General features: G+C 38.3%; 1 protein-coding gene across 4 annotated transcripts in view; it reads right to left on the bottom strand.

The window, feature by feature from the left end:
- The window catches only part of ARHGEF33 (Rho guanine nucleotide exchange factor 33), a 79520-nt gene extending 59443 nt beyond the window's left edge, over window positions 1-20077 (bottom strand). For all 4 annotated transcript variants that reach the window (XM_040224676.1, XM_040224679.1, XM_040224677.1 and 1 more), the window contains exons 1-2: window positions 19971-20077; window positions 15006-15075 (exon numbers count right to left, since the gene is read on the bottom strand). The gene's annotated coding sequence lies outside the window, so the exon portion shown is untranslated. The remainder of the gene's footprint in view (window positions 1-15005; window positions 15076-19970) is intronic.
- Window positions 20078-23181: the final 3104 nt, after the last annotated feature.

Raw genomic sequence — 23181 nt, 5'->3', positions numbered from 1 at the left:
CAGTCATTATATTTAACTACTGAAAAATAGTTGTTTGAGGAATTATGTCATTGTTGTCTTTTCCTTTCCAAATTATTGAATATTAGTATCATTTTCTATTTGTCAGTATAGTTAGTGGAAAATTATAGTTAATATAAAAAAGAATATAGATTTTTTTCCCTCTTAGTTAAGGCATTTTTAGGCTAGGTTTACAGAAGAAAATTGCTAGTTTGAAGAGTATGATCATATTAGCGAGTAACATATTTTGAAAGATACATCTTAAAAGGGAAAATAACAGTATTATGTGGGAAAGTAGTATGACTTTTTCTGGGAAGAGCTATACAACATTATGAAACTCCTTTGAGATCTTACTTGTAGTCTGCTTCATTGTCTGTGGGCATCCCTCACTCTCTGAGCCCAGTAATTCTTTACTTTGTCCTTCATAACCCTTGAATCACTGCCTGTGCTGTGCTGTGCTTAGTCATGTCCGACTCTTTGCGACCTCCTGGACTGTAGCCTGCCAGGCTCCTCTGTCCATGGGGATTACGCAGTCAAGAATACTGGAGTGTGTTGCCATGCCCTCCTCCAGGGGATCTTCCCAACTCAGGGATCGAACCCAGGTCTCCTGCATTGCAGGCAGATTCTTTACTGTCCGAGCCACCAGGGAAGCCCAAGAATACTGGAGTGGATTCTCCAGGCAAGAATACTGGAGTGGGTCGCCATGCCCTTCTCCAGAGGAACTTCCCAACCCAGGAATCAAAGAGGGTCTCCTGGATTGCAGGCAGATTCTTTACCAACTGAGCTATCAGGGAAGCCCAAATAGCAATGCTAGCCTCTAATAACATCCATCTGGGCCTCAGCAGACTCTTGAGAAAATACTGATAAGTTTTTAGAAAAAGCCTGTTTGTCTCTAAACCATGTCTGATCATTACATAGAACAATTGTTTTTAGTCTCTACTTTGAAGCCCTTGGGTTTTTTGAACCTGCCTTGGGAGCAAAGAGCTGGTGGAGTCCTGGGCCCCCTTTCCCTTCCCCTGAAGCAGAGTCTCTCTGTTCTCATCTAATTTACATACTATAACTATGGGGGAAGAAATTTCCTTTAAAATGGATTTCTGCTGCTTTAAAAAAGGTTCTAAAATGATCACAATAGAGATATAGGAACACTGAAACATTCATCTAAAAAGTTATAGCCAGATTTTTATGATATTAACTCAAGTAATAAGATTAGCAGCATTAATAAAGTTAATAGAAGCAGAAAGAATACCGGAAAATCTCCTGACCCTCCCCTAGAGTGACCTAGAATGTATACCCCACACACCAGTGCAGGTGTAAGACCACAAAAACCTAGGACCGTCTATTTCTTTCCAATTACTGCTGTGACAGAAAAGGAAAGTTTTGCACTTTGGGGAATTGAAATTAATTGAAAGCAGACTTGAGTTAATTTCCATTCCAGTGTCCTTTATTGAATGGGTCTTTAGTGCACATTTCTAATTTAGTAGAATGAGAACTCTTTATGTTGGGGGGAGGGTGATGAGGAAATATTTTCCCCTGAAACTAAAGTAATTCATCAGGACAAATCTTGCTAATGTTTTCAAAGAGGAAAGTCTATATGAACTTTGTGATATAGAAAAGTACTTTTAAAAAAATTACAAAAGGGGTTGTTCGTTTTTTCCATACAGCCTAAAAGCAACATAAGTTTCAGGAAATGACATATTTCATGACCTTTTTAGTACCTGCGTCTTAGTCTCCAAAACACTCTCACCTACATTATCTCACCAGATGATTGTAGCCATGCTGTGCAGTGGGCAGCACACTTTACCGTCCATTTTATACAAAGGGAAACTGAACGATTAGGGAAGTAGTTCCAATAGGACCATTATTTTTTCTATTACTTTCTATCTTTAAATAAACTGCTCATGTGACAGGATTCCAAACCACTATTGTATCAAAAACCACTTTTACTGTCATTAAAAGTATATCAGTTCTTACATGGGGTCTGATATCTATTTAAAAAAAAGATCGAATAAATTGTAAAATGAGAAAAGTTTTGATAAGTCTAATGAGAGATATGGAGATTGAGAGAAAGAGAAAGAATACAAAGTAGAACAAAAAATAGGATGTAACCACTGATTCAGAGGCTATAAAATATTATTAATAAAATTCTCAGAGAAGGCAATGGCACCCCACTCCAGTACTCTTGCCTGGAAAATCTCATGGATGGAGGAGCCTGGAAGGCTGCAGTCCATGGGGTCGCTGAGGGTGGGATACGACTGAAGCGACTTATAAAATTCTATGTGCATTTTATTATCAATAACTTGTAAAGTTAAATTAAATGGATAATTTTTAAGGAAAACATAGACCACTGAAATTTGCTTTATAAAATCAATTACAGCAACTATTTATAGAAGATATTGAAAGGGGGAGGTTGAATATCAACCCCCAAATAAGAAATCACCCAGGATAATATAATAGGAAATGTCTATAAATAACAATGACTGTGTCGTTTAATCCATACCCCAAAATAAGATATGTACAAGTCACTAAATCCATTCTATGAGGTTCTGATACCGAATCTACTCTAGGATAGCCTATATATAAAAATATTCTAAATAAAATATGAGAAGACAAAAATACAACAGTATGATTAGTGGTTTTAGGTTATAAAAATACCTTGATGCTTAGAAATCTATTGATGTAATTCATTAATCAATATAATGCAAAAAAAAAAAATCCAACCAAAAAACAAAGAGCACAGTGTGACCCTAAGAAGCAAAATAAAGAGATAATACAAATTTCAAAATGCGTAAGTGTATACGCACGTGTTTAAAATGAGGATGTTTTAGTCATAATGTAACTTTTTATACCCACTTCCATCAAATATATATAACTAAATCATCCTTGAAAGCATAGCAATTTATGCAAAGGCAATAAATTAAATAAAATGGGGATCTGTCAACAGACAACTCAAACAATAAGTAGTCTTATTTTGAAAAAGTTCTTGGTCCTCAAGTCAGCTTCTTACTTGACCTTTTCTCAAATATAGGTGTTGCTAGAAACTGGATGACCCCTGCTACTGAAAAAGGTCACAAGGTCATTGTCACATCCTTGGTTAACTGCCTGAATGTTAGTTCCCTCACCAGACCATAAGCAGAGAGTGTATTTTATTCATTTTTGTATCCGCAGCTCCTTGTCCCATTCAGAGCTTGTGGTCACCAAATATTTTGTGGAAGTGAGTTGAATTCTCATCTAATAGACTACAAGAGAAACATACTTTTTACCACATGTGCTTCACATAAAGTGAAAAATAATCAGTGATAAATATGGAAAGAGTTTAGCCTGGAGGTGATTTTTGTTAGAAAAAAAATTCCAATTTTATTTTATTGAGCCAAGTTTCACTGTATCCACCATTGGGCTTGAGGAACCAAAAGAGAGTAGATAGAATTTCCTAACAAATGGCCCTGCAATAAAACTAATTATAACTGATACTCTATTGTTGTCAGCAACCTCAGAGCGCTCAGAACCAGTGAGAAGAGGGACAAAGCACAGCAAGGGGGCACTTCTGTAGCTCATAAAGCACACAGAGGTTCTTTTCCCCTGAGTGTGGAAACCAGAGGTCCTCCCACCTCCACCCTACAGACACCTTAATTTGTTTTTGTTCTATCTACAAATATCAGTCAAGATAATTTGCTTGAGTTGCTATTTGTCAACTCAGAAAAAGAAATATTATCAGCATGTCATTACACACAAAAATATCCAATGGCCAGAGATAATTATTTTAAGACTGCTTCATTTAAGAGATCAAAACTTATCAAAAGCCCATAATACTTCTAGAAGCTCTTCTGACTCATTGATTGGCAAAAATAAAAAGGTGTTAGAATCTGATTTTGCAAACCTGGATGCTTCAGGGGCTCTGGGTCTGGAGTGGAAGATGTTTTCTTTTCCACACAGATGTTTTCTTTTCTTCCATCTCTTTTCTTATCCTGGTTTGACTCACTTTAATTTCAACCTTTTAAACTGGTTCTCTCCCTGGATTCATCTGAGTGGAAGTTAAGAGCCTCCCAGAGACACTCTGCAAGAGGCAGAGGGCATGGTGTTACCTGAATACAAGGTAAATACTTCCTTCAAAAGAAAATTGACTGTTGCTATATTTTTACTAGGTCAGTCCTGATTGGAAGAGAGGGAAGATAGTGGAGGGCAGGAGAGGCTCCTGGGAGACTTGAGCAGGGAAGGAGCCCTGAGCTCCAGCGAGAGCTCGCTCCAGCCCTAGGGATGGCCCTAAATTACAGAGGGTAAATCCTTAACTAGTCCTCAGAAGTATTCTTCCTTCCGAAGCAGAGGCAGTGGCAGCACTCACTAGACCTGAATCACAAACTGAGTTAGCAGTGCTTTGTAAAATAGAGCATCAGTTACCACTAACAACCTATTTTAGGTGAGAGTGGAAACCAGGTTACTGCTGATATTCCTGGGAGAATTCTTTTTCATAGTTCAGATGAAATGACATCTAATTTGGATCTGCCTTTGGCGCTTTCTGAACTGCTAAAAATGAGACTAGAGTAAAATCCAGTCTTCAGAAAGACTAACCTCTCACCACCTCCCAGGGAACCCCAGGACTTGGAAATCATAGACGAATCCTGCACACCTATGACCTCAGTAGAAGAGTTGCCCATAGCCCGAGCAGAGGGCAGAGCATGACTCATACTCTATAAGCCCGACTTGGCCATTCTCCTCAACTGTCAGCTATCCTGCCTAGGGCAAGGATCATCCAATAATCTGTTCTTATTAGAGTCCAAAGGCATAGTAACCTAGATATAATTGATAACAAATGCAATGCCATCATTAGTTGGATAATTTCTTTTTAAATTTTTGAAATGAATTTCTATTTCATACATGTCCTCCTCAGAGCTAAGGCATACTGAACCCAATCAATGGATAATTTCTTACCGCATTTGGTAAGTTTGGCACAAGGATAAAATCAGCCCTGGGGAATTCCCTGTTTAGGACTGTCTGCTTTTACTGCTGAGGGCACAGGTTCAATCCTTGAGCAGGGAGCTAAGATCCTGCAAGCCACTTGGTGGTGTGACCGAAAAAAAGAAGAAAAGAAAAATTAGGCCTAAAAACATTCCATAAAGGGACCAGAATAAGTGAGGCACACTGGGGCTGGTTTTGCTGAGATGCTGTATTTTGATTCCTAAACTTCATACAGCACTAATTCAGTTTCCTTTTTGGAAAAAGTTAGGACAGGAATAAGTAAATAAAATATAGCAATGCTCCTGCCTCCCAATTGAATTACATACTTCTCACATCCCAGGTAGCTGGATAGCAATCCAGTTCTTCAGAGCCTTTAAAAATAAGTATGGAAATATACTAAACAACCTCATTAGACTCTATCTAGGGCTCCTTAAGTGTACAATGGGAAATCATTTCCTGTGTAGATTATGTAGATTCGTCTTGTTCTGATGTCGTTTGAAAATGATTCCCTGAACTGAAGGTGAGTTGATCTAACAGGGCACATGCATGTCCCCTCCTCAGCCCGTCACTTCCTGCTTTCACTGCTATGTATTTAGCACTCTTCTTAAGGCATCCATTTTGCTATTTTTTAATTTGGTTGCACTGCACAGCCTGGGGGTTCTTAGTTCCCCAACTAGGGATTGAACCTGCACTCTACCCTACAACCCCTGCCCCACATTGGAAGCGCAAAGTTTTAACCACTGGACCACCAGGGAGTCCCCATTTTGCTTTTTGATGATATAATCTGTGAACATCTTCATCAGGCTTCCTACCATAGATCTATGTAAAAATGTTCCCTAAAGAGTTAGGAAGGGACACCCATTGACCAGCCGTGTTGGGGGAAGGAAGGAACACTGGACTGAGATCTGATCCTGACTTCTCATTCACTGTGCGGCCATGAAAAAGCCAGGAACCCTCTCTAGGCTTCCATTTCCTCACCTCTATTATTCAGAAGCTCTCAAAGTCCTTGCAGCTCTAAAATGCGAGGCTAAAATCTAGCAGGGCATCTCCAAATATTACTCAGCCACGTGATGATATGGCAACCAGGGGCCTTCCTTCCCAGCACCCAGTCCAGAGCCTTTCATAACTGTCCTTTTGTTCAATTTAAAAATCAAAAACCAAAAGATGCATTGTACCCAAACTAAAGTGATGCTAAACAGTTCACAATCTCCTAATTTCTAGTTCTTCCACTATGCAGTTTTAGCTGTATTCAGTATTCAGGTCTGTATTTTGAGAGAAGGAAACAAAACAGTCTTTCTGATCTTTTTTTCTGCTAAATGAATGTCCTTTTTATATATCTTGAACTTCTTTTCAATGAAAATTTCCACTTGACTGTTCCAAAGTTACCTCAAATTCAAGCTGGTTAAATCACATTGGTCATCTTCAGCCTATCCAGGTACCCCCTTCAGATTTCATTTCCCAGGCTCTGTCACAGTTGCCACTATTGACCCAGACTTAAGCCCTTGGAATGATTTTCCTCTCATCCTATGATCCACCACAGTGAAATTTTGAGTCTTCCTTTATATGGTTTCTTACATTTCCTCCTTTCTTTCTATGTCACTTCTTTGATTCAACCTGACTGCTTTGTTCCCAAACATCTATAGTAACATCCTCATTAGTTTATCAACACTCTATACTTGTACTAGATTATTTTTCTTTAAATATCTCTCTGATCATCTCTTGCCCTTGTTCATGCTCTTGAATAGCTCTCTCCTTGTTGAAATAGACAGTGAACCTCAAGGTCTTCCAATGTCCCAGACCTTCTTCTCCAACATTTTTTCTGATGTGTAGGAGGTATTCCAGCCTCCTAACTCTTACTCATCACTTGCATTCCTATCTTGTCTCTTCTCTTCTCTGTAGCCTGGTCTGCCCTCCTCACCCTACTCCAATTGTCAAATTCTTACTCGTTCCCCAAAGTCTAACTCAGGCCCAGTACCTTTCTGGGCTGTCACCTTCAGTCCAATAGGATATCATCCCTTTCTTGGAAAATCTGTAGAACTCAACTGGAACCAAAACCATGGTTTTCTGCTGTATATAATTTATGTATATAATCTCATCTTATAAACAAACTTCTTGAGTAAAGAGGCTAGTTTTTCCATCTCTTTGTGTTCTTGGTGCCTGTTTTATATTCTTACATAGAACAGCAGCTCAATAAAAGTTTGTTGAGACTAAGGTGATAAATCTGCTAAACATTGTCAACATAGTAAGTATTTAGCACACAATCCTCCTGTAATTAATTAGGTGTTATTAATTATTAATAATTACTTGTTAAGTGTTCTCTTACCTAACAATCTGGTAATCAATAGTCATGGACATAAAGGCTAAGAGAGAAAGAATTTGGTCACAGGAAACCCAGGCTGGGAGAGTAGAACGAGGGGATTTAATATTCTATCTTAGTCTTAATGGGCATTTTCAGTGTGATGGAGTTAAAACAAGGTGATCTGTAATGGCTTAGCCTTTGTTCCAGATATTAGATTCAAATGTTGGGATTTAGAGACCAAGTTAATCCTTTTCTTCCTCTACTCATTTTGAGGTGTACCTTAGAAACCTCACTTCCTGGGCTTTGTCTACCTCTTTCCTCTTAAAACTCAAGGACCTGCTGTTGGTCTGTAATGTCTACCACTCATCTTCTTGGGGATCTGTGCTCCAGGCCTCCAAAACAAATATGAGATGGGCAGTGAATGAGCCAGTAGGCAGAAAATGAATCCAGGGGAAAAAAAAAAAACAACTACACCCATCTCTTTGAAAGCAGTATTTCTAGCCTACTCCTTGAATCTTTAACTCCTCACATATCCTTAAGCTTAGGTTCTTCCTCTAAGCCTGTGGTTTATGAAGATGGCAAAAGAAATACTCTAAATCTAGATGCAAAGTTTACATGCAAATCAAATTCCTGCTTCTTAAAAATCTTGTAAATTCAGTTTTAACAGCCTTTTGAACTTACTGCTAATACTGTAACCCTCATTGGCAAAAATTATATGTATAAGTAGTATAAGTTTAATGACTTTTGAAAAGTCATTAAAATGTTACTATAGAATATTTAGAATCACAGAAGCAAGAGAAGCTCATTTGTGAAAATGCAGGGGCCCACAGGATGTGAGTGTAAAGGCGAGGTTGAAACTCAAACTCACACACCTCCACCAAGCCCATTTTGTTCCTATCAGAATTTTGACAACTTCAAGGTCTGGTCAAATTTACAATATCCCACAATCATCCATTAAGAATAAAAAAGTTCTAAGTCTTCTGGTTTCTGTTTAAATGTCAACTCCCTGACCACACATGTAAGAACAGGTCACATTTTCAAAGCCTGTATCCTTTCCATTGCTTCAGTTTTCTCCACAGCATTTACCATCAAACGGCAATGCTGCCTGTTTATTTCTTTGCTCTTTGATCTTCTTGGCCCATCACCTCCACTTCATGATGCCTTGGACATTTTTATTCACTCTGCATTCCCCAAGGTCTGAAATAGGGTCTAGCATGGCAACCCACTCCAGTGTTCTTGCCTGGAGAATCCCAGGGACGGTGGAGCCTAATGGGCTGCCGTCTATGGGGTCGCACAGAGTCGGACACGACTGAAGCGACTTAGCAGCAGCAGCAGGAATAATTTAGGAGAAGGCAGTGGCACCCCATTCCAGTACTCTTGCCTGGAAAATCCCATGGACGGAGGAGCCTGGTGGGCCGCAATCCATGGGGTCACTAAGAGTCTGACATGACAGAGCGACTTCACTTTCACTTTTCACTTTTCACTTTCATGCATTGAAGGAAATGGCAACCCACTCCAGTGTTTTTGCCTGGAGAATCCCAGGGACGGGGGAGCCTGGTGGCTACCGTCTATGGGGTCGCACAGAGTCGGACACGACTGAAGCGACTTAGCAGCAGCAACAGCATAGACCCCAAATACATAGGTGTGAAGTAAATAAATGAAGCAATATCATGGTTTAGAAAAATCAAACCAAACCATACCCAACCAGAACAACTTGCAGTATAAATTAAGGGTTCCGCATGTGTGGTAAAGAAGGTCAGAACTAAAAGATGGCCCAGAGATCATCCAGCCAAACCCTGTCACTTCACAAATAAAGTCAGGTCATGATTAAGTGACTTGACTAAGTCATAAGCTCTTGTTTTGACAGAAATAATAAAATGGTTCATTACAGAGTTCCAATTTCTTATGCAAATATGGTAATTATGTTATTTGATAATTTTTATCTCAGTGAGGTAGGCGTCATAAATAAGTGGAATAAAAAGACTGTCAGGTCAGGCCTTTCACCCAAATATACTAACCTTACTATCACCAAATTGTGACTTTACTCCTTTGGATCCTGAGAGATTTTTTAAAAAACATGCTTTATTTACTTTGTTGTCAGTTACCACTTTCACTAGCTGAGAGCAATACTGAGAGCCAAGCTAGGTGCCAGTAGGGAATGGAGATGGGGAATCTGAGCTTTGAAATATGGTGCTTCTGGACTCAAATCCTAGCTTGATGATTTAAATAGCTGATTGACCTTGAGAAAATTAGTTACCCTCTCTGAGAGTCTGATTAGGTCATCCTCTGGTATGATTATTTCTAGTAGTGATTATCACTATCCTTTGCAGTTTTGCCTAGGACAAAGCTGGAGGCTCTCACCTAAAACTGATAGAGATGAAAGAAGCAGCAAACTTGGATCCTTCCAAGGAGTCTAGATTCATTGGTCTTTAAAGGTAGGGACTGTATGTTAAGCTTTTTCTGCAGTCTGGAGCACCTAGCTCACACAGGTAAGCACTGTGCAGGCTCCGGTGACCACTTCATGAGCCACAGTTGAGAGCTTGATCCACAGCAGCAACCTGAGCCCAGCCATGGAGAAGAAGGGAGCCCCCAGCAATCAATTGGATGGGAACATTGGGCCTGAAAATGGGGTTAGAGCTTTTAGATTCAGGAGCTATGCATGCACTTATCTCTCAGAAGTGCTGAAAGAGCCTGGAAGTGTGAAAGGGAGAAAACCACATCTATCAGGAATTCTCTCAGGAAAAATACCTTGTGTGAGTGAAGGGATTGCTTCTGTCAGCACCCTGAGAATGTGTATGTATGTGTCTATGTTTGGGGTGGGGGCGACAGCTTGAGTAACAACAAGTGGTTGCTGAAAAGCCTTCTTAGAAGGGTGAGTCTGGTTTTCCTGTAGGATTTTGATTTTGCTAAGTGGTGTAGCCAATATGAAGCCAGAGCTGAACTGCTCTTCATCTTGGACAGGAGGCTGAGTACGGCCATTATACTCTACCTCCAGGGAGGAATCAGCCTCCTTTCCCTTCTGAAGTTGAATAATGAAAGAAAATCCGTTTGTCAGATTTTACGTTGGCCGAATGTCTCTGGATCCAACTTTGCCTATGGAACCTTAATTTTATGCCTGAGGGTTACTCCCAATATGTCTCTGTATCCAGTTAGACATTAGTTGATGTGATTTTACTACTTGTAACAGTTAATGACTGGACTGGCTGAACTTACTTGATTCATTTCTCTATTTCATAGTATTTCAAATAAAACTTTATAAAAGTTAGTATATATGACGCAGATGTATAGATGATCACAGTTCATGCATTTTATCAAACATTTTCCTGTGTGTCTTTGTTCCTCCCATCTTCTATGCCTCAAATATCTTTCCTTACCTAATGAAATGCTTCTCATCCTTCAAGGCTCACTTCAAGCCCCTCCTTTTCTGTGAGCCTGCCCTGGTCCTCCAAGCCATCATTAGTTATTCCCTTGTCTTCCCTGGTGGCTCAGATGGTAAAGCATCTGCCTGCAATGCAGGAGACCTGGGTTTGATCCCTGGATTGGGAAGATCCTCTGGAGAAGGAAATGGCAACCCACTTGAGTACTCTTGCCTGGAAAAATCCCATGGATGGAGGAGCGTGGTAGCTTACAGTCCATGGGGTCGCAAAGAGTTGGACGCAACTGAGCAACTTCACTTCTTTACTTTCTTTGTTTCACTGTATTCTCATATCCTGTTATTAGTGTCTCTTCCTGTTGGGATTTATAGGCAGTAGTCTCTGTTTCCACATGATACTATAAGCTCCGCCAGTGCAGGGGCTCTTTCTTATTCATAGCCATTGCACCTGGTGAGTATCCAGTTCCTACTGAACTAGAGTGCTAGACTGCAAGCCTCAGATAACATAGACAATCTCTTTACAGGGGTGATTTTTCTCAATGGTAAGTAATTTTTTAAATTATTATATATTTTGAAGTGTTCAGATGTTTCACAGAGAGGCATGCAAAATTAGCTTGAGTTTTAAAGATAGGATATTTATGTCATTTGTTCATATTCCTCTGATATGAAAATTTGAGAACTTTTTGCAGTGGACACTCAAGTCAAATTTGAGTTTAATTATTAAATTCCAGAGGATGTTTATATGGTGATTGACTTCTGGTTGGTAAAAGGGTACACACTCTCAGTTATAAGTAAAATAAGGTCTGAGGATTTAATGCGTAACATGGTGACTATAGTTGATAAGGGGATTCCCTGGTGGCATTAGTGGTGAAGAACCTGCCGGCCAATAGAGGAGACCCAGGAGACATGGGTTCAGTCCCTGGGTCGGGAAGATCCCCTGGAAGAGAGCATGGCAACCCACTCCAGTATCCTTGCTTGGAGAATCCCATGGACAGTGGAACCTGGCAGGCTATAGTCCATAGGGTCGCACAGAGTTGGACACGAATGAGGCGACCTAGCACACAGGCACACCGGTGTAGGAGACGCAAGAAATACGGGTTCAACCCCTGAGTCAGGAAAATTCCCTGGAGTAGGGAATGGCTACCCACTCCAGTACCCTTGCCTGGAAAATTCCTCGGACAGAGGAACCTGCCAGGCTACCGTCCATGGGGCTGCAAAGAGTTGGACACGGCTGAGCAACTAAGCACTCACACTCACAGTTGATAAGACTGGACTGTACAACTGAAATTTACTAAAAGGATATAACTTAAATGTCCCCACCAATAAAGGAGGGGAATCCTTTCCCAATGCATAAATATATCAAATCATCATATTGCACACTTTAAGTATCTTACCATTTTATTTATCACTTATACCTCAACTCAGCTGGGGAAAAGGAAAACAACACAGTAACTTATTTATTTTTATTAATAGCAAGGAGACATTAAAAAAAAATAATGAGCTAGAAAGGAAGACTGGGAAAATCAATTTTATATCTATATACAATATATACCTAAATTGTAAATTTTGTTTTAACAAAAGTTCACTACCTATACATGTAGACTGAGAAATCTTTCAGAGCACTACCCTTTGGCAAAGACCAAATGCCTCTTGTATTTTAAAATGTTCTTATGATACATTATACACACAAAATACCATATATAATACATGTACAAGTCTAGTCTTCAAAGCCTTTACATCTGATAAGTAATATTTTTTAATGAATAATAAATATTTATCAGGTGAAATATCTTTGAGACTTTAGATGCTTACTTCAATTATTAAGCCACTGCCAAAAAGCAGGAGATGAAATTAATATTGGATATTGAGGTAGGTACATCAGGTGAAGTTCAACCAAACAGAAACAAACGGACTATGTCACTGTTTGTAAGCCTGGCTTTCTACCACATTACTTTAAAACAAAATTACAGGGACTTCCTGTGTGGTCTAGTGGTTAAGAATCTGCCTTGCAATGCAGCAGACATTGGTTCAATCCCTGGTCTGGGAAGATCCCACATGCCTCAGAGTAACGAAGCCTGTGTACCACAACTAGAGAGTTCCTGCAACACAATGAAGACCTGTGCAGCTAAATAAATAAATAACAAAATTTTAAAAATAACTGTAAAAGTGATACATACTCAGGGTTAAAAGAAATTGAAAACCTGACCGATTGTACCCTCTTTCTCTTTCCTCCTCTTGGCAGTCAGTAGAAAACCAAATGGTCCATCAGGAGTCACTGGAGGCCAGTGGAGGACAGGAGGGTGTGACAGACCAGGAGTGGCACAGAACCCCGAGGGACTGACGCTTGGCTTGACTGTACATGGGATTCACTGCAGTGAGGGGGCAGGTGGACCGCCCAAATTTTGAGTTTTATCCCACAAATACAGTCTCAGAGTTGCAGTCTCCCAATCTCCTTTGTAAAAACAGTGACCTTCTACTCAATTCCATTTGATTTTTACAACATATCTTTTCAATAGCATATTATTTCATCAACAATCCCTCAATGAATCAACTTGTCTTATCTCTTTCTTATAGCTTATTCTATCGGCCACATGGGTATTCCCAGGATCATTTATTTAGTCGTGCATTAATTGTAGGCTTCTAACCTACAATGATGAAATTCTTGTTCAGAATCCTCCATTGACTCCTAATATTCAAACATCCTAATACAACAGACAAACCCCTTCATGATCTGACCTCTATCTAGCTCTGCAAACTCATCTTTCATCCCTTTCATATACAAACTGGGCTCCTGACACAAAAACAGTCTTGTGGTCCCCTGTCTTCTCTAGCTTGTAGGATCTGTAAGTGGTGTTTCCTCAGTGGACTTCCTTCCCCTACTCTGGGCTAGCTGTCAAACTCCTTGTGTTCTTTAAGATTCTGTACAAGTATCACTCTTCCCTTTGTTGACATGTCTTAGTAAAGTCCTTGCTTTTCTGTGCTGCCTTAGTGTCTTGTCCACACTTCTGCATAGTATTTATCTATCTTAAATTACTAATTTAAGAATCTTGCTTCTACAAGATCAGGGATCTGCATACTCTCAGAGTATCCATGAATCACCTGAATTATAAGCAAAATTTTATGCAGATCTATTTTCTTCTGGGGAGAAGGTTCAGAGCTCACATCAGACTCTCAAAAGAGTCCGTATTTACTCTCTCAAAATCAAATTAAGACGATGAGTCCCTAGAAAAGAGTGAGTTCTGTTCTTTGGGTCTGTTAGCTGAATGAGATTTTCAGTTATTATTTAAAGATAGATGTTCCTACTAGTAAAGATATATGGTAAATTCAACTTCCTCTATTCTTTGATGTTTTAAAGTAGACCAGAAGTGTGATACAATGAAAAGCACAAAGGATAAAAAGAAAGAGATGGAAGGGTTTATACCAAACTACTAACAGTGGTTACTCTTGAAAAGAGGGATGGGTTAGGGGTCAGATGGACTTACACCTTTTACTTATACTCTTCTATCTTGAACAAGTGTTTGTTTTATAATGTGCACTTTTTAGATTTTAAATTAAAAAATAATGCTTTGAACTATGGGACTTTAAGTGCATTAAACATCTTTAAGTGCATTAAATATTCAAATTCTAGCTCTGTTTCTTATTTAGCTTTGTGACCCTGGAACCTTACTAATATTTATAAACCTATGTTTCTTCAACTGTAAAACCAAGATAAGACTTACTAATCCCACATAGTTATCACATCACAAAGCCTAGTAGAAAGTAGACAGTAAATTTAGCTGAATGTAAAGTTAAGGTTTTTTTGCACTCTTCAAAAACATCTAAAATAGAACTCAAAACATAGCCATTATTATCTCAACACTGTGAGTAAACATTACAGTGTGCTTAGTCACTCAGTCATGTCCAACTCTGAGACACTATGGACTGTCGCCTGCCAGGCTCCTCTGAACATGGGGATTCTCTAGGCAAGAATACTGGAGTGGGTCGCCATGGCCTCCTCCAGGGAATCTTCCCAACCCAGGGATCAAACCCAGGTCTCCCACATTGCAGGCAGATTCTTTACCATCTGAGCCACCAGGGAAGCCCATATTATTATCTCAATACTGTGAGTAAACATTCATAAATGCAGTAAAAGTTTGATGTTATATGGCTGGTTTATGATGTGGCTATTAGCTGTGATTGCTGATTAATAAAGGAATCCTGTAATATATTCATTTGTTTTTAAATAAAGAAGGGTTACAAAATTTTTCAAAACAATTTGTAATATTTGTACTTCAAGAATGAAGTACAAGCACTGGTTTAAACTAAGTAAAGTACAAATATGTTTAAACTGGGTTCTCAGTTTATCCATGTTCTTACTAATAACAAATTCTTGGCAGTTTCACTCACCTTGTGGCCTGTCTCCACCTGTAGACATTACACCATATTTTGTGAAGCCTTCTTGATTTCTTTATAGGTTCTACAAAAGATAAAATGTCATTGATATGACAGGTACCTTGTAATTTCTACCATCTTTTATCCTATAATTTCATAACTAAAAGTTTTGTTATATATGCAATTGATTAAAATTTCTAATAGTTAAAAATACATAAATTAAATGCAAAAGTCCTTGTTCCCCTTAGTCTTTGAATTTTTAAGTCACTTGGTGTTAAGTAGGCACAATGACCTTGGTATTTGTCTCTGGAGTGACTAATAAGAATTAATTCTTATGTATTTAGAAATGTAGTTGGAATACTCTAACATGGCTTAGGGAGCTTTGCTGAATCAAAACAATTCAAACCAGCTCATCTGACCTGAAAATAATGAAAGCCAAAAATCTAGAGATTTGCATTAAGTATCCCACATTAAATGAAATCACCTGCATCAAGTGACAAGTGAAGTAGGTTTGTAATAGATTTTTCTGTAGGGGCTAAGTCAGGTGATCTACAGTCAAAAGTAGGTATAAATCCTTTTGGAGAACACTCTACGAATTATATAGTTTTGTGAGTAGGACAGCAGATTCCAAGCCAGCTGTGTGTTTTATTTATTTTTCATTATCTGAAGCCTCTTGGGCAGTTTGGCCAAGTCTCTGAATCTTTGGACCTTCAGCTTCTTAATTGGTATAATTGGCCCAGTAGTAATAGTAGTCATTTCACCGTTCAGAGGTGAAGATTAAGGTGAGCGAAGGCTGAGGGGCAGGGGCCAGGATATGGGAGTGGGCTTACCGGATCGCCTTTGTCATTTTGTCAAGGCCCCTGTCCTTTATCCTAAGTGAATCTGTTTATTTCCAGCTCGGCTTGCTCTTTCTTTCCCTGTAACTTCACAGAAAATTTTTCTTAAAAGATTCTTTTTTTGTACAAATGCTGTTCTTTGTCCTAAAGGAACATGAGAGGCAATGGATGGCCTTATCAGCTCTGTCAGTCACTGCTAATTGCCACCCAGTAACCATGTTCCCTGTTTTCTAAGAAACCTGTTAAAAAAACAACAAAACAAAACTGTATTCCCCATTTTCCTTCACAGGTAGTTGTAACCACGGGGATAGATTCTACTCATGAGTTACAAGTAGAAACAGTGTGAGTGACTTCTGGGAAGTCTCCTTAAAAGAGACAGCACATCTTTTTCTTCCCATTCCTCCTTCCTGCTGGCTGAACACACAAATGAGACAGGTGGACTCCTCGCAACCTTCTGTACCAAGAGGTGAGACACCAAGGATGGCAGAAGAGCAAGATGGAAGGAAATCTTGGTCTTTCACACAAAGGAATTGACTGAATAGCTCTGGATTGCCTATCTATGGACCTTCTTTTTTTTAATGTAAGAGAGAAATGAGTTTCTAGCTTATGTAAGCCACTATTATTTAGGTTTGAGCACAACCTTACTTATATGCTGATCCTTTAGGAAGTTGTCTTGAACCAAGAACCATTTTTAATTGTTAAAAGTGTCATTACATTTCCTTTGATCCTATGTGTGCTTTCCTCATATCAACAAATTTTCTACTATTCAAAAGCCTCCAGGGTATCCCTCCAGTTGTTTTTACCCTTTCTTTCTTGCATCACTCATATCTTGGATATTGTACACTCATTTGAGCTCCTTAGATAGGAACTTGGAAAATGGGACCACTCTAGTGGGGAAGGAAAAAGGAATTTTGGCTAAAATTAAATTTTAGCTTTTTGGCATATTGTAAGGAAAGCAGAGTTCATTTCAATGCAGAAAACATTTATTTAGCCCATACTATGTAAAAGGCATTGTGCCAGACCTTGGGAGGGAATATAAAGATGACATAGTTCCTCCTTCAGGGAGTTTACAGACTGGTAGGAAAGATAAGACATACATATAACTGACTATAGCATATGATGGATTGGAAAAATCTGTAAGAAGAGTATAAAGTACCTAAAACTTGCAGAGAAAAAAAAATGAATTCTGGTCATGGGGATTAAAGAAAGTGTCATAAAGAAGATAGGTTATGAGCTTGCCTGTGAGCAGTATGTAGATATGGTACAAAGGGGATCAGTGAAGGGTCAGAGGTGGACAGCTGCAATGCATCAGAGGATTTAGGGGTTCTAGGGAATATCATTGGTAGAGTAGAAGGTAAGGCTGGATTAGACACAGATAAAGGGCAGTGAATATCTTCTTGGGAGTCTCATCTGATGTGGAAAGAATAAGGAGTTACTGAAAGCCTCTGAGCAAGGGAATAACCAGATCACATGTCCTCAGTAAGAAGATGACAATTTTGACTGCAGAGGAAAGACTGGCTGCAGAGAGGCTAAGATGGGCACCTTTAATAATCCAAGTAAAAGGCAATGATGACCTGAATTAGGGAAGTGACTATTAGAGTGGAAAGGAGGGCACAGACAGAAGCAATATTTCAAAGGTTACTGCATGAGCTAAATGTATGCTTTGCCCAGGAAAAAAAAAAAAAAAAAGAGTTGGAAAAAGAGTAATTCCCTGATCCAGAAGCGGAAAGAATTTTTGAAATTACTCTACACTCTCTTAAACTAGGAAACTAAAAGGAGGCTGAATATGCTGTAATAATGAATTTATTGGTTCTACAATTTTGACAGAGACTTAACCTTTCTTTTTCCCCAGATGTCAACTGGGGGTACTCTGATTGACCCTCGAGGAGGTAAGGAAAGAATATTGAAGAGCATCTCAGGAAAGAATGCAACCAACCCTTCTATCCCATTGTTCATCCTTTGCCCAAGTGTAATAGTAAATAGCAGATGGAAGGTATTTTACAAGGTAAGGTTCTTCCACTCCTCCTCCGTTATCCCTTTGCCCGTCCTTATGCACCATCTCCACCCAGCCTACCCATGCACACACTCCATAAGAAATCCAGAGAAAATTTAAGAGGAGGAGGAGGTTTGCTAAACAGTATTAAGAATTTCCTACTATTTACCTCTTCGTTGCTCACTATAACCATGCCAGCATAGCTCCCTCAAAATGGAAAAGGCTAGCATAGACCCATATAAGGGCATTGTATTCTCTAATAGCTTTCAGATAAATAACACTCTCCCCCAAATCCTAAATAGCTACTTCTTCATTATCAGCAGATACATTTTAGAGATCTCCTCAAATGGACACATTTGAGCATTTAATCAGCTGCCATTTTCTCTTTTTATTTTCCTGATTATTGAGGAAGATTGAAATGGGTATTAAAACCTTGCAATCTTTCTTTTCTCAATCAGGGCAGGAGCAGACAACAAAATAACCATGAACCTACGAATCAGAAGCGTGTCCTGTGTAATCTTTTGTAATTTATGGCTTAGTTCATCTTATGTGGGGCACTGAGAGCAATAAATGAAATAAAATAATGAGGATTTTTTTCCTCCGTGATTCCCAGGGTGATTCCTAGCACTCTCGAAAGCAGAAGTGATTAATCAAGTCAGTGGGGACAAGCAGCAGTAATGTGATTGTCAAAACTATAGATATCTGTTAAACTGTGTTTCACTCTCATGTAAGGTGTTTGTGTATGTTTGCTTGCATGTGTGTGTGTGTGTGTGTGTGTGTTGGGAGCTAGTCAGTGGGAGAATCAACATCTTCAACATTGTCTCTGAAAGAAGATTAGCAGGAATTATTAATTTAAAAGATTCTTACATTTTATAAAAACCCAGAAGCTAAGAAAAATGTTGCTCAACTCATACTCTTGTCTTAAATTTCAAAATCAAAGGTCCTTAACTCCGGGTGTCCACAGATTGTATTTCAGGCCATCTATAAGGCTTCTGAAATTATATGCAAAATTTGATGTGATTTTACATTTCTTTGCAGAGAGGGTGGGCTGGTTTCTAAAAATTCTTAGAGTGATCCTTGACCCTCAAAAAGGTGAACTCCCTTCATTAAAGAAAAGAGGACAGAGGAGGAGAGAAGGAAAGAGAGAGAGGAAAGAGGGGAAATAAAGAGAATTCAGGAGTCTTATCAATTCTGTCCCAAACCAAATCAATCAAATGTATGTGAAATTTGAACAAGGCACTTACTATTAACCTTTATATTTGTATGAAAAGTTAGCAATAGTATGATCATCTTCCTTCCAGAAGCCTCTGAGGTTTCAGGCTGGTTTCGATTGCATTTTGGAGCCCATGGTATTAGCAAAAATTTAGATGTTAATTCAATTCTTGGAAACTATTTAGAAGAAAATGTGCTAAATCCTTCAGAAGTGCCTTTAAATGGCTACACCATTTGCAGCCAATAATTTTGTATTAAAAGGAGATATAAAAAAGACAAAATTTACACAAAGACAAATTTCTATATTTTTCAGAATATTATTGTTTCAGCATATAAAAAACTAATTATAGTGGATTCCTAGTCTCACTTAAGAAAAGAAAGCTTTCAGGTGAAACCTAATTCTTCTTATGCTCCCCAAGCCCCTGCAAAGGCTTTAGAATTTTCACTAATGTTCCTATGTAACTAATTAGCACATATTTTTCTGCACATAGAGGAGTAAACACTGATAGAATCCTCTATCCCTTTTCTATGTTACAAAAGCCATGAATTAACCTCCCTCCATTTCTAATCTTTTCCATTTTTCATTCATATTCCTAAAGAGGCATACACATATTGGATATATGTGCCTTGTAAAATAGGCAGTCAGTCATCCTTTCTTTAAGATTGCTCTCAAATTTTAAGTCAGCTTCAACTAAATATGTAAATAAGCAAACTCTTCAGCCCAAACATTTTTTAGTTGACAACCTGCAAAGGCAGACAATGACATCATATAAAAATAATTGTTATAACTTTGAATAAATAGTAATTTCTTTAAATGACTTCCTTAAAGAAAAGTTAGTATATTTTGAACCTACATTAGTAAAGATTTATGAGATTTCTTCTCTTATGAAAATATTTGCCCTCTCAATGCCTCTCAAAGCATATAAAAGCACTACTTACCCCATGTTGCTTGCCGTGGTTATATCATCATCAGATCAAGGCGTATCTGGATTCTGAATGAACTTAAAGGTTATAAAAAGAAGCAGTAGAGGTTTGACTTCCCCGGAAACGAGACTGTCATATGCTAACTAGGCTTTTAAATGAGGAAAACTAGTGTCTCTTCTAATTATATAAGCTCCAGGTCAAATTCTAGCATCAACTAATCAAATAACTGAACTGCATTTAGTTTCAAGGATTAAAAGAAAGAAAACTGTTTAAGATGAATGATTTTAGTATCTTTGAAAACTGTGGAGACTTGGGCATTGAAAGTTATTCTTATACCATTAAAAGTTAAATATTTTAAAAGCAATGTATATATCTTGCTACCTTAAATAATTTGAAGAAAAGTATTAGGGAAATTTTAGTTTGCAGTAAAACAGGTATTTTTCTGTATTTTCCAGAAGTTCTGAATTTGCATTGTATGTCTTGGTCCCTGAAAACATCCTATCAGGTTATCTTAACTTGTCCAGTATTCATCTCCTTACAAATTTTAATAGATAAAAATAAACTCTAAAATCATACCAAGTTAATGCTAAGCAACATATTCAAAATTGTCTAATTTTTAAATGTATCTTTTGAACACTTAAAAATAGTCTTTAAAATTAAATACAAAGTTATTGTGATTTCTATTTTAAAAATGCCATTTAATTTCAACATTTTAAAAGACATTTCAACCCAAATTTATAATAGTACAACTAAAAATAGAATTTGGCAATGATTTATTGAGGAAATACAAATTTTCACAAGAAGTTGATAAAAGAAGTATATTACAGAAGTTATCTGTTCCATAGACCATTTTGGAGGAGTTAGTTTTACAAAAATAGTTCCAGCAAAAATGCTAATCTTTTAAAAAATTTTTAGTGGAGTATAGTTGTTTTACAATGTTATGTTAGTTTCTGCTGTACAGCAAAGTGAATTAGCTATACTTATGCATATAGCCCCTCTTTTTCGGATATCCTCCCCATTTAGGTCACTACAGAACACTGCGTAGAGTTCCCTGTGCTATACAGTAGTAAAGTCTTTATTGTAATTTTTAATAAGTAGCTGTCATGTACTGCTTTGGCAATTTTTAAATTACTTTATCTAAAAGTAAAGGTGCTTTCTAGGCAAAGAATATGTGAGCCCACACTGATCTACTTTTTTAAAAAATGAGATATAATTCACCTATGTCAAGGAGAAATACATTTTCCTCTACCCTTCCAGATTCTTCTGGCTGGTCTAAGAATTACAGTAAATTTGACATGAGATAGATTAATAGGAGAAAATCAAAAGTTTAATAACATGGGAAAGAATCAGGAAAGTGAATTAGCTCACTAAAATGGTCAAAGCCCTGACCTTAAAAACCACTTTTAGCTAAAGACAAAGGAGGATGTTGAGGGTAATGGTTTGGGACTTCAAAGGAAGGAAATTCAAGTAAGTTGGAAAAGCAAATGTTTGGTAAACAACTGTTTGTTGGGCCAGGGACAGACAATGAGGCAGAGTGGACTCTAAATGTCTGGGCCTTGCTGAGTTTCCCCCATCACATCTAGCCTAAATTCTTTGCAAGCATCTCTGATGATACCTCTATTCTGGCAATAGATACTTTATTTAAATTCTTTAGGCAGTTAAGGGGCAGGTGAAAAGAAAGACTTTAGGACTTAAAGACTTTTAAGACTGTTTCTTAAAAATAAATCTCCCTAAATTAATACTCACGCCAAAGAGACACATTTTGGGGTGGCACATTTGGGGTGGCTTCCTTACGTACAACATACATAAAATTTGCCCTTTTAATATTAATATGAACAATTCAGGGGTTTTTTGCATTTGCAAGTTGTACAGCTACTAATTCTAGAACATTTGCATCACTCTAAAGAGAAACAACCAGTCCATTCTAAAGGAGATCAGTCCCGGGTGTTCATTGGAAGGACTGATGCTAAGCTGAAACTCCAATACTTTGGCCACCTCCTGTGAAGAGCTGACTCATTTGGAAAAGACTCTGATGCCGGGAGGGATTGGGGGCAGGAGGAGAAGGGGACGACAAAGGATGAGATGGCTGGATGGCATCACCGACTCGATGGACATGGGTTTGGGTGAACTCGGGAGTTGGTGATGGACAGGGAGGCCTGGCGTGCTGCAATTCATGGGGTCGCAAAGAGTTGGACACGACTGAGAGACTGAACTGAACTGAGAGAGAAACCCAATGCCTCCCAACTCCTCCCTCCTTTGCAACTACTAATTTACTTCCCGTCTCTATGAATTTGCCTATTCTGGATACTTCACATAAAACATAGTATTATATGTGGCCTTTTGTGACTGCCTTCTTTCACTCGTTAGCTTCCCTGGTGGCTCAGACAGTAAAGTGTCTGCCTACAATGCGGGAGACCTGGGTTCGATCCCTGGGTCAGGAAGATCCTCTGGAGAAGGCAATGGCAACCCACTCTAGTACTCTTGCCTGGAAAATCCCATGGACAGAAGAGCCTGGTAGGCTACAGTCTATGGGGTCGCACAGAGTTGGACACGACTGAGCAACTTCACTTTCACTTGGTACGATGTTTTGAAGGCTGGTTTATGCTATATCATATGTCAGTACTTCATTCCTTTTTGTGGCTGAAAAATATTCCACTGTAGAGATATATCACATTCATCCATTTATCAGTTGAGGGACATCTGGGTTTTCAGTATTGGGCTGATATGAATGATGCTGTTATAAACATTTGTATACAAGTCAATTCTCTTAACGTGCATACTCAGGAATTGCTGGAATATATGATAATTATATATCAACTTTTTGAGAAACTGTTTTCCACAGTGCTGTACTATTTTTCATTCCCACCAGACCAATCTTTATTATTATGTGTTTTTTAACATAGCCATCTTAGCAATTGAGAAATGGCATCTTATTTGGGGTTTGCTTTGTATTTCCCTAAAGAATAATGATGTTGAATATATTTTTGTTTGCTTATCAGACGTTTGTATATCTTCTTTGAAAAAATGTCCATTCAAATCCTTTGTCCATATTTAAATTGGGCTTTTTATTTATGTATATTTATATATGAATTCTGTATATATTCTGAAAACTAAACCTTTATCAGATATATGATTTTGCAAGTATTTTCTCCCATTCTGTGAACTGTCTTTTCATTTCCTTGATAGTTTCCTTTAAGACATAGATATACTTTTTAAAGATGACAAA

Source organism: Oryx dammah, unplaced genomic scaffold, assembly GCF_014754425.2.
Source record: "Oryx dammah isolate SB20612 unplaced genomic scaffold, SCBI_Odam_1.1 HiC_scaffold_25, whole genome shotgun sequence".
In the NCBI taxonomy this organism is placed as follows: Eukaryota; Metazoa; Chordata; class Mammalia; order Artiodactyla; family Bovidae; genus Oryx; species Oryx dammah.
The sequence above is the reverse complement of the archived record's forward strand: the minus strand, read 5'-3'. Positions and strand labels throughout refer to the sequence as shown.